Consider the following 15,838-nt stretch of genomic DNA (forward strand, 5'->3'; position numbering starts at 1 on the left):
AAATATATTACAACAGTTTCACAAAGTGTCTCTCTCTAAGAGCTCCTCCAAATGCTCAACAAATGCTGATATGCTAAACCAAGATGGTGAACATGGTAAACATTAGTGATGTCCAAATGAAGCTTTGTGAAGCATTTGCTTTATTTTCCGAGTCAGAGATAGAAACAGTATTTATGCAACCCAATCTTCGATTATTTAAATTTGAAACGATTTTAAAGGACAAAAATGTTGAAGAAGAGGCAGTGAAGTGACTTACTGACTCATGACTTCAGGATTACTAAAATCCTGCTACTAACCCACACCAGACCACGGGTGACCACAATTCACTGAATCTGCAGAATCATTTTTATGCATGCAAAAGCAGGCTCATGGTAAGTAAGGTGGTGTAGTTCGGAAAGGCTTGGATCAGTATGACGATAATATTCGCAGGAGGACTACAAAAATCTCAGAAATGGTCAAGCACATTAGCTCCTCTCATCCTCTATAAAAGCATCGGACACTTTCCTAATGTGCTGGGAGGACTGCTTTTTCAGAGGATAACAGATGTGCAGTTCCAGTTTAAGTGTAGTCATATTGGCATATGTTTACATGCACAGTAATGTCTCTATGGTAAGTACTGTGAGAATCGAAAGTCTGGCATGCTTTTTACACAACAGCTGTCCATAATAATCATGTTCAAGTGTCTCTCTAATAATTTCATTGATCTTACGTTTGACTTCTAGTATATTATTGATGAGAATCACCTATTAATCCAACCCAGTATGAACTATTTCTTTATTTAATTAAAATTAGAGTTTCATGTAAATGTAACACAAACTCATTATACACTCAAAATGTTTACACAATCTACTCTACTGTGTGCATGCCAGAGCTGTACTTGCTTTTTTCACCATGAGTTTGCGTAGACAACCGACTGCGTTGTGAACGGAATTGTTCACACTCCTCTTACTTCAAATCCTTATACACTGCCCACATCATTTATGAGCTTAATTGCACCTTCTGTACTGTATATGTAGTTTTTTTTGGTACAACACTTTGAAGTAACACAGGATAGACTTAAGAGCTGTTAGGCACATGCAACCATGCAGTTAAAGCTTTAGTGCGTAACTTTTTGTTATATTAATGAACGTCCGTTACATTCAAGCCATTGCCAAATTAATTTATACAAAGCTATTTAAGTCTATCAGCTCCTTAAAACTCTCTCTGTATTTCTCCATATGGCTATGTTTAGAAAATGGTGACGTCCGGGGACAGAAACTTGAGTGAAGATAATTACCTCTTCTGAAGAGTGCATCATGTTTTTTTAAGCTTCCGTGTCCTCCTTGGTTACAAGCAACTGCATGGAGGAGGGGTGGGGGTGGTGCGCAATCACGAAAGGCTTGTGTCATGTGGATGCAACTACAGAGTTGTTGTCATTACTTAGAATTCCTAATGGGGGAGACAGAAACTATGCACTATAGGTTTAAAGCAAGTACAGCGAACAAGCTCTACATCTATGAAAATAGCACAATCTGCCTGCATTTGCACTACAGCAAATGGTAGTCACATTTAATTTTTTTGTTGTTTGACTTGTCAAATTTGGCAGTAGCCCAGTAGAGATCCTGCATCAGGGGCACCAAAAAGTAACGTAGTCACCAGGGTTGGGGAGTTATGGAAAACAAGTAACAGGATAATTTGAAATACTAAATATGAGTAACTGTATTCAAGTATTTCGATAAATTATTTAATTTGCAAGATCTAATGGAATACGTTACAAATTACATTTTAGGTCATGTATTCAGTAATGTGTAGTAGCTTACATTTTAAAAATAATCCTCCCAACACTGCTAGTGACCTTTATACTTCCACTTCTACATTCCCTAACAGGACAAACATCTGTTTTTGTAACTTGACCTTACCGCTCCACCATTTGATTAGAAAATGCTGAGACTATAAAGGCTATCTTTCTTTCTTCTTCCTTTTTTAACAGACAATGGGTCCAATATTTTTGGTCCAGCAAGAGCCTTGGTGCAAAGGCTGCAGACTAAATGTTGATGAAGTGTCTCAAACCAATACAGTTATGGCACTGAGCCTGAATGCAGCTGCCAACTCTGCTTCCAGTTAGAAAAACTAATCACAAAAACTTGTGTTTTCCTTCTTCATTTGACCTTTTGTCCAGAAAGGAAGGTAATAAGAACAAATCCTTTTAAAATAAATAGTGTGTAAGCACTTTGGCTTTGCTACAGAAATTTAAGAATGAAACAGAAATAGTGAGGTGGGGTGAAGAAGTGAGGAAAACAACAAATTTCAAGTTTAGTTTATATATGGAGCACATCTACACAAAGTGTACAGTGGTAATAAAATATAAACTACGCACAAATAGGAGATTTGTGTTTGGTAGATTATTTCTTTGTTGTAACATTCTTGCCAATAAATCTTATACCATTTGAAAGCCTGATTATTTCCCTTTTAAATGGTGACACATTTGTAAGGAGCAAGCATTTGTGGGATAAGCAGCAGAACTGAGTATGTGAAAAATTGGCCAAATCTTCTCTGACAAGGCCAAACAGTTTTTCTTTGTTGACTCTTGTTTGCTGGAGCTGCTCCCCCCGCGACCCGACACCGGATAAGCGGACGAAGATGGATGGATGGATGGACTCTTGTTTGGTGTTGTTTGGTGATTGAAGTCTGAAGTAAAAAGACATATTAGTTTATCGAGATGAAATTCTGCACACAGCGGCAATCCCATATCTCCACAGTCTGGCACCAAACTCTATCCTCCAAGATGACAATATCGTCCCCACAGAGCAGGGTTTGTCAGAGACTACCTACAAAATTGGGGAGTGGAGAGGATGAAATGGCCTGCCAGCATTCTTGACCTCAATCCCATTGAACACTTGTGGGATCAGCTTGGGCGTGCTGTTCGTGCCAGAGTGACCAACACAACTACGTTGGCGGATTTGCGACAAATGCTGATTAAAGAATGGGACGCCATCCCACAGCAGTGTGTGACCAGGCTGGTGACCAGCATAAGAAGGAGGTGCCAGGCTGTTGTGGCTCTGTATAGTTCTTCCACATGCTACTGACGTTCCTGTTTGTTAAATGAATAAATTGTGAAATTACCAATATGTTTTGTTACGTCAGACCAAACAAAAGTCAACAAAGAAAAGCAGTTTGGAATTTTCAGAGATTTGGTACATTTTTCACGGGCACAACCCACATACTCAGCTCTGCTCCTCATCCCACAAATGCATGTTCCTTGCAAATGTGGCACTATTTAAAAGTGAAATAATCAGGCTTTCCAATGGTATAAGATTTATTGGCAAGAAGCATTGTTACAACAAAGAAATAATCTACCAAACACAAATTTCCTAACTTTATGTGCGTAATTTTACTATTTTTATTATTTATATTTTATTACCACTGTACAGCACTTTGTGTAGATGTGCTCTATATATAAACTAAACTTGAAACACATCCTCATAAGACATAGTAAAGGCGTGAGTGATAGACGTCATGACCCAATCAGGCATTAAAACATTGGCGTCAGTGTTTCCAAAGGTCTTTGTTTGCGACTGTTGAGACTGCAAGAAGTGGGTTCAGAAGTGTTTTCAAATTTCTCTGGTTTAGGGGCTCTGAAATGTCCGAGCAGTGTGAATGCGAGGTGTAAATGTAGCAACAGATATTGGTTTAAAAACCAAAACGTAGCAATGTAAATGTAGCCTAAGAGCTTTGAAAACAAACAGGAGGATCTCTGTATAGAACTGGAATCCAGTGCAGGGTAGCCAGGAGGAGGGGGATGTGGGCTCTTTTCCTGGTACCAGTGATCAGCCTAGCAGTGGCGTTCTGAATGAGTTTCAGGCGCGACTGGGTAATACCGGAATAGAGGGAGTTGCAGTAGTCGATCCTTGAGGCACTAATTGAGAGAACAACTTGTACTAGGACCTTTGAGAGGAAGGGTAACTTGGAGATGGATCTGTAGTTGAACAGTATTCCGCATCAAGGCTCTATGAATAGACGAGTGGGGAGAATGTCGAGGGGGAAGGTGGCAACTTAATTTCTCAGCAAAGTTTCTCCAGGACAGAGGCACAAGAGATGGGTTGGAATATATAAAAGAGCAAACTGGATCTGGTTAATATGTGTGTACTAGTGTCCCTGCCAGCTCTACTCAAATGTATGCTATTTTGATTATTTATATATATTGATTATGTTTTAGAATATTTGCTATATTTATGGTCAAGATGATAACTAATGACCACAAGACACTAATTAGGATAGGAAAATCAACTCACCACTGTGTGAATTCTTCTCCTGTTGTTGATTTAGCTGACTGGCCGGCCAAGGTTTTCAAATGTAAACATCAAAGAAAATACTAGTAAACCATGTTGGATCGTTGCACGTGAACTACTAGTGATCATGATGCTGCACTCATTGTTGCTGAAAACGTCAATCATCCTAACCTTAAGAAGGTTAAGCCTTACTTCCATCAACATATTGACTGTGTCAGAAGGGGAATAAACATTCTTCATCACTGCTATACGCCATTCAAAACGGCAATGGAGAATCGCTACCCACTTAAGCACCACTGTCTACCAATTTGCAAATGCGCATTAGTCTTAACCTCAGTTCATTTTTGATTTCCAAGGGATGTTATCAACTGTGCAGACCACATTGCCTCTTCACACAATTGAACAGGACTACAACCAATCAGAGTGACCGAGAAATAGGCAATGCAGTAACAGAATTTTGGTACATCACTTGATCTGGATCATCACTGACTACTTTGACAGTTTTAGCAGAGTTTTTGTGAGCCTGGTGCGTTGCGCTAGACAGAGAATGCAAGTTATGTCCAGTATCTACGCTCAAGCATGACGCTCCTCTGTCAGTCATCGTTTCAAACCCGCCCCATATGAGATACATGGTTGTAATTGGCCCATCCAGGTTCTAAACATTTACATCTTAGTATGTAGGTCTGGTGTCTAGAGTGTACTTATGAATAGTTTACTTGTTATGCAATAGTACAGTGCTTTCGTCTCTCTCACACACACACACACACACACACACACACACACACACACACACACACACACACACACACACACACACACACACACACACTCAGCACTTCAATATGAACAGATGCAGTGCAGCACAAAAGGCCTGTGTGATTCTACTGTCATCTTCTAATTAATACATGAATGTGTTTGTGTGTATAATCCGAGTCATGTGTGCTTCACTGACTGCACTGTTTAGCTCCCCAAACAAACACTAAACAAAGTGCTTCCATTAAAGCACTCTGTACAAGCTGACATTTATATGGAACATGTCGTCTGCTCTCTGTCTTTGTCTTAGCTGATGTTTCTGTCTCTCTGCAGAGACTCTTGTCATCTTTGTGTTGGAAGGTTCTCAGACGTGTCATAGTCCTTTTTATTTTATTTATTTTTTATTTAACCTTTATTTATCCACGTAAGTCGATTGAGAACAAATTCTCATTTGCCACGACGACCTGTCACATTCACACAGTTACACATTCATACCTGGAAGCTGCCCAGTACAATCACAGTTGGGGGGTTAAGGGCTTTGCTCAAGAGCATCTCAGTGGTGATGAAGAGGGAGGGACAAGCGCTGCTCATTCACCTTCCCCACCCAGATTTTTATCCTGTCGGTCTGGGGATTGAACTGGTACTTCTTTAACCTTTAGGCCACCGCTGCCTTCAGGGGACTAGACACACCACACAGCAGATCCTTAGCTGTTGGACCACGCCTGCTGTTTGTTTTTAAAAGTCTGATTTGGCTGTTTTATCAGAACTTAAATTGCCCATGTTTCATTGTTTTATTTACTCTCTAGTCTTTCAACTAGTTATCGGACCGAATGGATCAAACTTTTGATAGTGAATCGAATCATTTCATGGGTTTTGTGATGCTCAAAAAAATGTATCCACTGATTTACAGACGTTTCTTTCATGTCTCTTTTTCTAAGTCAATGGAGGAAAAGTATTTTTGAGCCCCATGGCATCACGTAACGGATGAGGATGTTGCAATTGTACTGTTTGGCCGCTATGTGAAATTGGCTTCAAAGCCAGGCAGAATTCCTGGGGCCCTGGTAGTTTGTCTGTTTAAATCGCACTTGTGTTTCCCTGGAGAGTGTTACCATGATTAGGTGCAGTGTAGAGACAATAACCCAAAGAAGGAATTTGGTACAAAAAAGAAGCTGGGTTTAGATTAATCCACAGGTGCAGTTTAAAACACAATTCACAGCAAGGTGGTTTAAGAGAAAGCTGGATTTTGTTCCAGATGTCTTTAACAGTTATAAGTATTTTTGCTGGCAAATGTTGACCTGCATTTGTGGTTAAAGCAGCCATGTAACTAATGAGATTAGAAATGGATTAATTCCATTTGAATGTCAGCATGCCAATGCCAGGCCCTAGCACTGAGCCAACTAAATGGAATGCAGCCATCATTAATGCTATTAAATAGACATGTGTTTCTTCCTGTAAGTATTTCTGCTGTGAAAACTGCCTATTTGCAGCACAAATTGTAGCTGACATACAGTAGTGTTAACGGACTGAATAAGTGGGGCCAATTAAAAATAATGAGCTGTTTGTGTTTCATCCATGTCAGATACTCATATGATGAGGCCTTATCATAGCTAAACATAATATTATCACTTTTCTATGTATTTGCTAGGACACCCAAGAAAGCAGCAGCATTGACACTGAGTTGATTATACTTTTAAAGTCAATTGAGTTGATCGTTCAGCTCAAATTCAATTTCCTGCTACAAAAGAAATAATAAAGCGTGAAACCTGTTATAGAATGTGATATTAGTTGTGTGAAGAAAGCAGAAGATACTGTATGTTGTACCGTATGTTATTATACAACAGGGCTGCATGAACAACTTATTTTAATTAACATACCACATTCATGGTCTTAACAGTTGACTTTCCATTATTTGGAAAGCATTCATCCATGGTGTAGAAAAGAGGTATTTACAGAAACAAGATTAAAAGGCTACAGTTGGTAAATAAACTCCACAGCCGGTTCAGTTTTCGTATTAAAGGCTCACAGTTTGCTGGGTGGAGAAATACCATTAATAAGTACCAACTAGAGATGCAGGATAGACCAGCTGGTGACCGGAATTGGCCAGTTTTCACGTGCTCGGCCATGACTGGTGACCGGCAGGTCAGTCTGACATATGCCGATTTCATGCCGGTCAATGCTACAATTAACTGACAACATAAGTTATATGAGTTACAGTTCTCAAGGACACACACAGCACAGTCTCTTTTTCCTTTTGTCTTTCTCTCAACTTTTCCGCCGTGTGTACACGCTCGCGGTGTGAAATATATATATATATATATATATATTTATACACTCAAAACCTACATTAAAAACGTACTAATCTTCCCCTCGTTTAGTTTGTTGCTAAACTGTGTGTAAAATTAGTGGTGACATTTATGTTTTCAGGTAACGTTACTGTTGACATTCAAACAGGCCTGCGTGTGTGTTTTGAGAAATATCTTTATACTGCAAGGCTATATTTATTATATTAAGTTGGATATTGGATGTGAAAAGAAGGAAATGGTTCTAACATTGTACTCTATGGGCCCTATCTTGCACTCAGCGCAATTGCCTTTGTACACCGACGCATGTATCATTCCTATTTTGCACCCGACGCACAGCAGACTTTTCCCTCCACAGACGCACGTCGGTAAATTAGGGAATGTATTTGCGCTCCCGGGGGTGGTTCAGCGAAAAGAGGAGGCGTGTTCAGGCGCAAAAGTTCCCTGGTGCTATTTTGCAGTTTCAGAAAACAATGAAAAACCTGAAAAACCTGGTCTAAAGTCAGTGTCGCTAGTCTAAAGTCAGTTGCGCGTTATTCAGATGCTATTTTAGGGGCGCATGCTTGGCCATAATGTAGCGTGAAAAAGAAAAATATTACTGAAAATGCGCTTTAGGTGTTTCAGGAGGCACTTACAGTACAGGACAGTACAGTCCTCAAAAAGTCGCTGCATTCTTTGTGGCTTGTTTTGTTTTACACAACATTTCCATGAATCATGGATGTGTTGATGACATAAATGAGGAAATACTAGAGGACTTAAGGAGACGTATATATATATATATATATATATATATATATATATATATATATATATATCTATATATATACAGTGAGGAAAATAAGTATTTGAACACCCTGCTATTTTGCACGCCTTGACATGTGCTGGTTTAAGCAGGGGAACCTTCCGTGCCATGCATGATTTCAAACCATGACGTCTTAGTGTATTACCAACAGTAACCTTGGAAACGGTGGTCCCAGCTCTTTTCAGGTCATTGACCAGCTCCTCCCGTGTAGTTCTGGGCTGATTTCTCACCTTTCTTAGGATCATTGAGACCCCACGAGGTGAGATCTTGCATGGAGCCCCAGTCTGAGGGAGATTGATAGTCATGTTTAGCTTCTTCCATTTTATAATGATTGCTCCCAACAGTGGACCTTTTTTCACCAAGCTGCTTGGCAATTTCCCCGTAGCCCTTTCCAGCCTTGTGGAGGTGTACAATTTTGTCTCTAGTGTCTTTGGACAGCTCTTTGGTCTTGGCCATGTTAGTAGTTGGATTCTTACTGATTGTATGGGGTGGACAGGTGTCTTTATTTTTTATTATATGGAGTAGAGGTGGACATTTTAAAGGCAGACTAACAGGTCTTTGAGGGTCAGAATTCTAGCTGATAGACAGGTGTTCAAATACTTATTTGCAGCTGTATCATACAAATAAATAGTTAAAAAATCATATATTGTGATTTCTGGATTTGTTTTTTTTAGATTATGTCTCTCACAGTGGACATGCACCTACAATGACAATTTCAGACCCCTCCATGATTCTCGCACATGTAGGGAACCTCGTGAATTAACCTGCAACATGTCAGCTGTTTGGAAATTCTTCAGCATGTATGCAGAAGATAACAAGTTTGCAATATGCAACACCTGCAAGAAAAAAGTAGGGCATGGAGGGACGACACCAAAAACCAAAATCACATTTTTTTTGTTGGATATTGGATGTGAAAAGAAGGGAATGGTTCTAACATTGCACTTTAGATGTGTGTGAATTTCCCACACCAGGAGTAATATACAGTTCTATTTTATAGTGATCCATTATCTGTTCAAAAAATATTCTATGTTCTGTGCAAATTTGTGTGTGCTGTAAAGCGGTTAGAACATTTTTTATCGGAATCGGCTAAAATCAGTATCGGCTGGCCTAACTCAAAGAAAATCGGAAATCGGAATTGGAATTGGCAAGTTGTAATTGGTGCATCTCTACTACCAACATTTGAAGTTTTCAGAGTTCACTTGGGAATCACAGCCAACATGACAACTTCCTCAGTTGAAAAAACAGCTGACCAATCAGAGTTTTGTACGCAGGATTACGAATAGCAATGGTCATCTTTCTGTGTCACAATAAAGCATGCATGAAGAATAGTGACAAAAAAATCACCACAAAAATGGCAACTTACAGAAATAACAGCTCTAAAAACACTACTGATCATTGTGAAACATTTTTCAAAGTCAATTGCGCAACTGCTACTCCGTCTGTATTAACTGAAACTGATGTGGGTGAGACAGTTTTTAGTTTTCAGTTAACTGAATAAATATAACAGGGCTTTCCAAACAATGGAAAAACAAATTGAGATTTCCTTTTTGGTTTCTAGTTTAAATTTTCTGGGGATGTGGGAGGTGTTGGAGAGAGGGACTCAGTATTTCTAAAATCCTGGCTATAGTTCAGGCATATTATGTACTTATTTTGCAGCCACTTGTATTGCTGTAGGCAGGTGTGTGCATTAGGGCTGTTGGAACGAATTCCGAAAGTCGAATATAATTTGAATAGTAAAAAAAAAAATTGATACTATTCAAATGCTGAAATTACTAATGCTAATGTGATTTTTTTTTATATAGACTGGCTAACGTTAGGTAATCTCCCTCTTCTCATGTCACGTCTAATGAACAATAAGTTACAGGAGTGAGAAACACAAGGCATTGTGAGCTAACGTTACATACCGAGTTAGTACAGGGGGGAATGACAGGCTGTGGCTGGAAATCGGAAGGATGGGAAATAGTTTTAACATGACTTTACTGAACCAAAATGCTTATGTTATCAATAGTTAGCTTGTTCTGGTTTCCTAACTGCAACGTAAGTTATAGGAGCTTAGCTGGGAGCTTCATGGAGACAGCTTAAGTTTATGTTAGCTGCCCTACAGTTGTCAGAGTTAGCTTTGACTTCATATATTACCTTCTAACAGCTGTAGTCTTAGTAATGTGACAATCTGAAAGAAACAGGTTGCTTATAAATCACTAAAATAGTAGTGAAAGCACCATTTGGCTTAGTTATCAATAGGGTTGGGTACCTTTCGCATCTGAACCAATACCACTACCAATACCTGGATTTTGGTTCCGGTACCCAACGGTACTTTTTTCGGTACTTTCCCTCTGTAATTACTTACTTTTTTTTTATATATATATATTAAAAAAAAACTATTTACTTAGAACATTGTTATTTATTTAGAATATTTTACACTGACAGAAATTAAACAAAAATAAAACCCCTCCCTCTCTCCTCCCAAACCTGTCCCTACAACCTATTAAATTGAATAATTATACATTTCCTACTTACTGTAACTTTTATTGTTGTATTTGTATGTTAATCATGACCATTTTTAATTGCTCTTTAATGTTTCATGTAAAGCACTTTGAATTGCCTTGTTGCTGAAAGGTGCTGTAGAAATAAAGTTGCCTTGCCTTTCAACCTCAGCCTGTCAGTCATTCCCCAGGCCATAGAAACCACTGTTGTGCCTGCTCGTGTTATAGGAAGTGTAACGTCAACAGCACCGCGACCGCTTTCGGCTCGCCATTATCATATCACGGTGAAAGGTGCCTGCATGAAGTTTTGAAAAACTGTAACCACACTTGAAACCACTTTATCGGCATTGCCGTGACTGTGACTTCAAAAAAACTGCAGAGCCAACATTGCTCCGTCCTCACCTCTGCACGCGCGCGTGTCGGACCTCTGCTCTCTGTTAACGTGCAGAGAGGACAGATAAACTTGCGCTTACTCTCAGGTACCGAAATTTGGCACCGTTTGATTTCACGTGAATCAATACTCGGTAGTACCGACGTGATTCGGTTATCAATGCCATTAGCATTTTGGCTAAAACTATTGTGTTTATGAAAAATTGTTTCGGCTGTGCTTTCTAACAAGATGTCATTGTGCTAACCAAGCAACGTTAGCCTTTACAACAGAGCCACTTCAATACACTTGTTAAATGTTTCATTACAGAGTTCTCTTTTGACTTGTGTTTGTTGCTGTGTGCGTTATGGAATATAGCTAATGTAAACAGAAAGCAGCGTGCCAGAAATAAAATGTGCCATGACGTAGGTCCCCTTCAAGGCTAATGTTCGAAGTCCCTCTAGTGGACAGAACGTGTAACAACAACCACATGCTTATATTGGCATTGACAATGCACAAGGCTGAGTAGTGTAGTACATATTTATAACAAGCTGAATTTGAACATTAAATATTTGAATATTATTTGAATATTAAAAAAATGACAAATTAAATTTGAATGGTATTATAGAGGAAGACTGACAGCTTAGTGTGCATCACATAGCCCATGGAGCTATGTCCGTGGGCTGGTTAAGATTAACGTAGAGTGAATTGTCTGGCATGACATACTGCATCTAGTCTGCTTCAAAGATTAAAAATGTAATAAATATTTTACCATAAAGTCATACAGACTTGTCAGTATTTAACATGTACATACGAGAGCTTTTAAATCATATATGGAGCTGAGGGAAGGCGCTGTGGCAGCTCAATGACTCAGGAATGGTGATGTTGATTTGAACCCAGCTCCTGACTAGAGATGGTCCGATACCATTTTTTGCTTCCCGATACCGATTCCAATACCTGAACTTGCATATCGGCCGATACCGAGTACCGATCCGATACCAGTGGGTCATATATTTTATTATGTTTTAACAACTGTATACTACTATCCCTGTATAGATGTGATATGATATAACAGCTGTACACTACTATCCCTGTATGGATGTGATATGATATAACAGCTATATACTAAAATCCCCGTATGGATGTGATATGATTTCTATCTTTGTTGTCTGTCTGGCTCAGGTTAAACTCTTTGTAAAATATGAACAAACACAAACAATGAATGTCGTACAACTTTCTTTTATTCTCCAGTTTGACAGTCGGTTATAACGGAAAAAGAACATAAATAAACTACTTTAACGTAGATTTTCTTTAGGGCTTTATTACGTGGTATCGGATCGGTGCATAAACTCCAGTACTTCCCGATACCGATACCAGCGTTTTAGGCAGTATCGGAGCCGATACCGATACTGGTATCGGTATCGGAACATCTCTACTCCTGACCTTTGTTGCATCCCCTCACTGTGTCTCCCTCTGCACAGTCTAATTAAGCCAATATCTGGCAAAACATTCATCTTGTGCCTACAGATTTGGTGTTGTTTATTACAGGGAGAGACGTCTGCAGCTAATACGGCTAATTACTGTATCTTTTGTCAGTGAATAGTTTGTGTATCCCAACAGCTGCCATGATGTTTGCCAGTGCACCATAATAGCTCCGGCTGTTTCTAATGGAGCTGAAAGTGTCAACAGGCTTCAGCCACAGATGCTGATAATTATTGTTCTCCGGTAGCAACTGTATCAACACACAGAGATACACTGACAGATAGTAAAGTTTGTACGTACACACTAGGGCGATTCCAGGATTTTTAAGTAGGGTGGCACAGGGGGGGGCAATTATCAGTCAGCGGGGCCCCAGGGGATTTTATCCGAAAATCTGCTTAGAAATATAGGAAATATTGGATAGGCTAATGTTTCTACGTCTAAACTGTCCCCCAAATTACAACAAAGTACACAGTTGCCATACAATGTGTGTTTAAAATATATATCCACTTACCAAATGGAAAGGCAGCGGTTGGCAGAACAGGCAGCAAAGTGACAGTAGTCTGATCCAATGGAAATCAAATTTGTCAGATTGACAGCACTATAGCCCACTGGATCGGGGGGGTACCAGGGAGGGGAGCAATCATATTTCGGGGGCCCTATTCAATTACGTATAAACAAATGTGTGTAGCTTGCTACGAAAACACAAACTTCTGCATATCTTGGCCGAATTAAAGCAAAAACTTTAGATTCTTGTTTGACACGAGGCTCTGGAACAAATTTGGTGAAGATTGGCCGCTACAAATACGAAAATTTTATATCTCATGAAGGGCTCATCCGATTTTTATGAACGTTGGAGAGAATTATCTAGGGCCACTCCTGAGGCCACGCCTACAATGGTGTACTGATTGCTCATAGTGGGCGTGGCCTATTACACCAAAAAATATATTGGTGCCATTAGAACATATGTATAAAATTAATGTAAATGGGAAGTTAGCATTTTCAATTTACTACAGACCTTGCAGCTGCCGCGTTGCGATATATCCTGACATTTGCCTCGCCGCCGTCATGCTTTGGGTTCCACTTTCGCAGACTCCGCGGGTGGTCGGGGGTGACTCATGCCAAGGAGGCTTGGACATTGTCATAACTGCTTGCAGTGCTAGTTTATCAATATATTGATAGAATTAACGGCCGAGCATCTCTACCAACTGAGCTGCAGACAGCCAATGCAGATGGACCTAATGTAAGATTGCTCTTTTGCATCCCTTTGCTGAAGTAAAAATTATTTTGTTCAATTCAGTATAAACATTCATGGTCACTGACAATGTAGTTCATTTATTATTTGTTTTTAACAAATAATAATCCTCCTACTTAAAATGGCTTCCTGTAGCAATTTAGGTGTGTCTGTCTGATAAATTCAGCTGGGTCCTCCGAGTTGAGCAAAGACAGGCCATTATGTCACTCTTCAAGGAATTTGAGTGTGGGTCTTGGGAATTATCTTTCTGTTCCGTGTTGCAATGAACACAAAGGTAGTGTGTTACTCGTCCAGAGAGGTGAAGAACTGCTAATTAAAAGTACAAACGTTTGACTGAATAGATTGTCTTTTGTAGCAACTCTAGTTGCAGTTGAAGACAACGGTGAAACATTGTGCAAGCCTTTTATCTGCTGGGTGAAGTTGCAGGAACTCCCCACAATATCTGTGAGTCTTAAAACCTAAAGGGGACACAAGGTTAGACCTGCAACTTCTGGAGTTTTTTTGGCCAGGTGCTCCAAGCTGTGTCTCTGCAAGCAGGCCAATTACTTTGTTAGGGGAGGCCATATGTTTGCAGAGTTATCTTTGTTTAAAGAGTCCACATGGTAAGGTTCTAACATGGTCAAATCCATATTTTGTTATAGTTTGTTACTAAGCTCCAATAATTGAGTAATAAAGTACACACATATGAGTAGTATCTGGGAGGTCCGTGTATCATCCGATCATTTGTTTTTGTTTTCACATATGAAAACGAAAAAACGAGAAAACAACTCCTTTTTCCGTTTTTCCGTTTTTTTAGAAAAACTAAAAAACGAAATTATGACTTGATTTTTGGTATCCCGTTCTTGCACGGAAATCAGAAAAACCACTTGATATTCCGATTTTCCCCTGTCGGTGGTGCTAAATCTGATTGGCAGGATATGCATTCATTGTTTTTCAAATTAAGAGTTTACCCACACTGTATTTGTTAGCTTGTAAAATTAATAGTTTATATGTAAAATTAGTAGTCTATATGCATGCTTTTTGTCACCCAATTATTTGGCTTAACTGACTGAAAAAAATCTATTGTAAAATAGCCTAAATGTAAACATGTTCAACAAAAGGCACGATCTGTTTTTGTAGGAGAGGGGAAGACCCATCTCATTGTTTAATCCTGTTGTGTTCAAAGTCATGTTAAACAATATTTTGTTCCCAGTCAAAAATAGATAGATAGATAGATAGATAGATAGATAGATAGATAGATAGATAGATAGATAGATAGATAGATAGATAGATAGATAGATACTTTATTGATCCCAAAGGGGAAATTCAAGGTCCCAGTAGCTTAAGACATCACACACAACATACACATACATCACAAACAGGATCATAAAAAAGTAAATCCAAATGAATAGCATGGACAATAAAATAAAAAAAATACTAAATAAATAAAAAAATAATAATACTAAATAAATTTTAAAATAAAAAATCCACATGAATGTACTAAGGGATGTATAAGCATGAGATGCTTGCAGTGATAGGGCAGGGACTGACCCTGTGATTCAGTATGATAGTGTGTGTCATGGTGGTAGTGCAAATTGGTCCAATAGTGCAAGGATAAAGTCTAGAGACCAGCATTAAATATGGACAATATAAGAGATCAAAAGTCAATATTAGAGGTTTGAAGTAATAAGGTTACAGCCATTGTTCATGTATTAAGTTATGTTAGACCTCAGTCCAAGCAGGAGGAGGGAGGGAGGGATTGTGCATATATGAGCTAATATAGCCAGTAAACAGTGTAAACAGTGGGCCAGTGGACAGTCAGTACATAACTGTTATTATAGGAGGTAGTGGAAGTGGTGGAGAGGGAGGAGAGGCAGACAAACTACGCAGAGAAGTCTCTCTCTCCTCTTCTTTTTAGTGAAGCATTGTAGAGTTGTATGGCCCTGGGGACAAATTACTTTATCAGTCTGTCATGACTGACAAAATGACCGTTCCATTAATACTCATCATACAAATTTAAATTATACATTTATTTTTTGTTTTAGATGTTTTTATTAACTTAAATTCTTATGAATAATACAATTGTTTTGTCTATTTGTTATTAATGGTCTGTATGCCTCATTGATCTGAGCTTACACATCTCGTTGTGTTG

The sequence above is a fragment of the Perca flavescens genome, chromosome 10 (genome assembly GCF_004354835.1).
Source record: "Perca flavescens isolate YP-PL-M2 chromosome 10, PFLA_1.0, whole genome shotgun sequence".
Taxonomy (NCBI): Eukaryota; Metazoa; Chordata; class Actinopteri; order Perciformes; family Percidae; genus Perca; species Perca flavescens.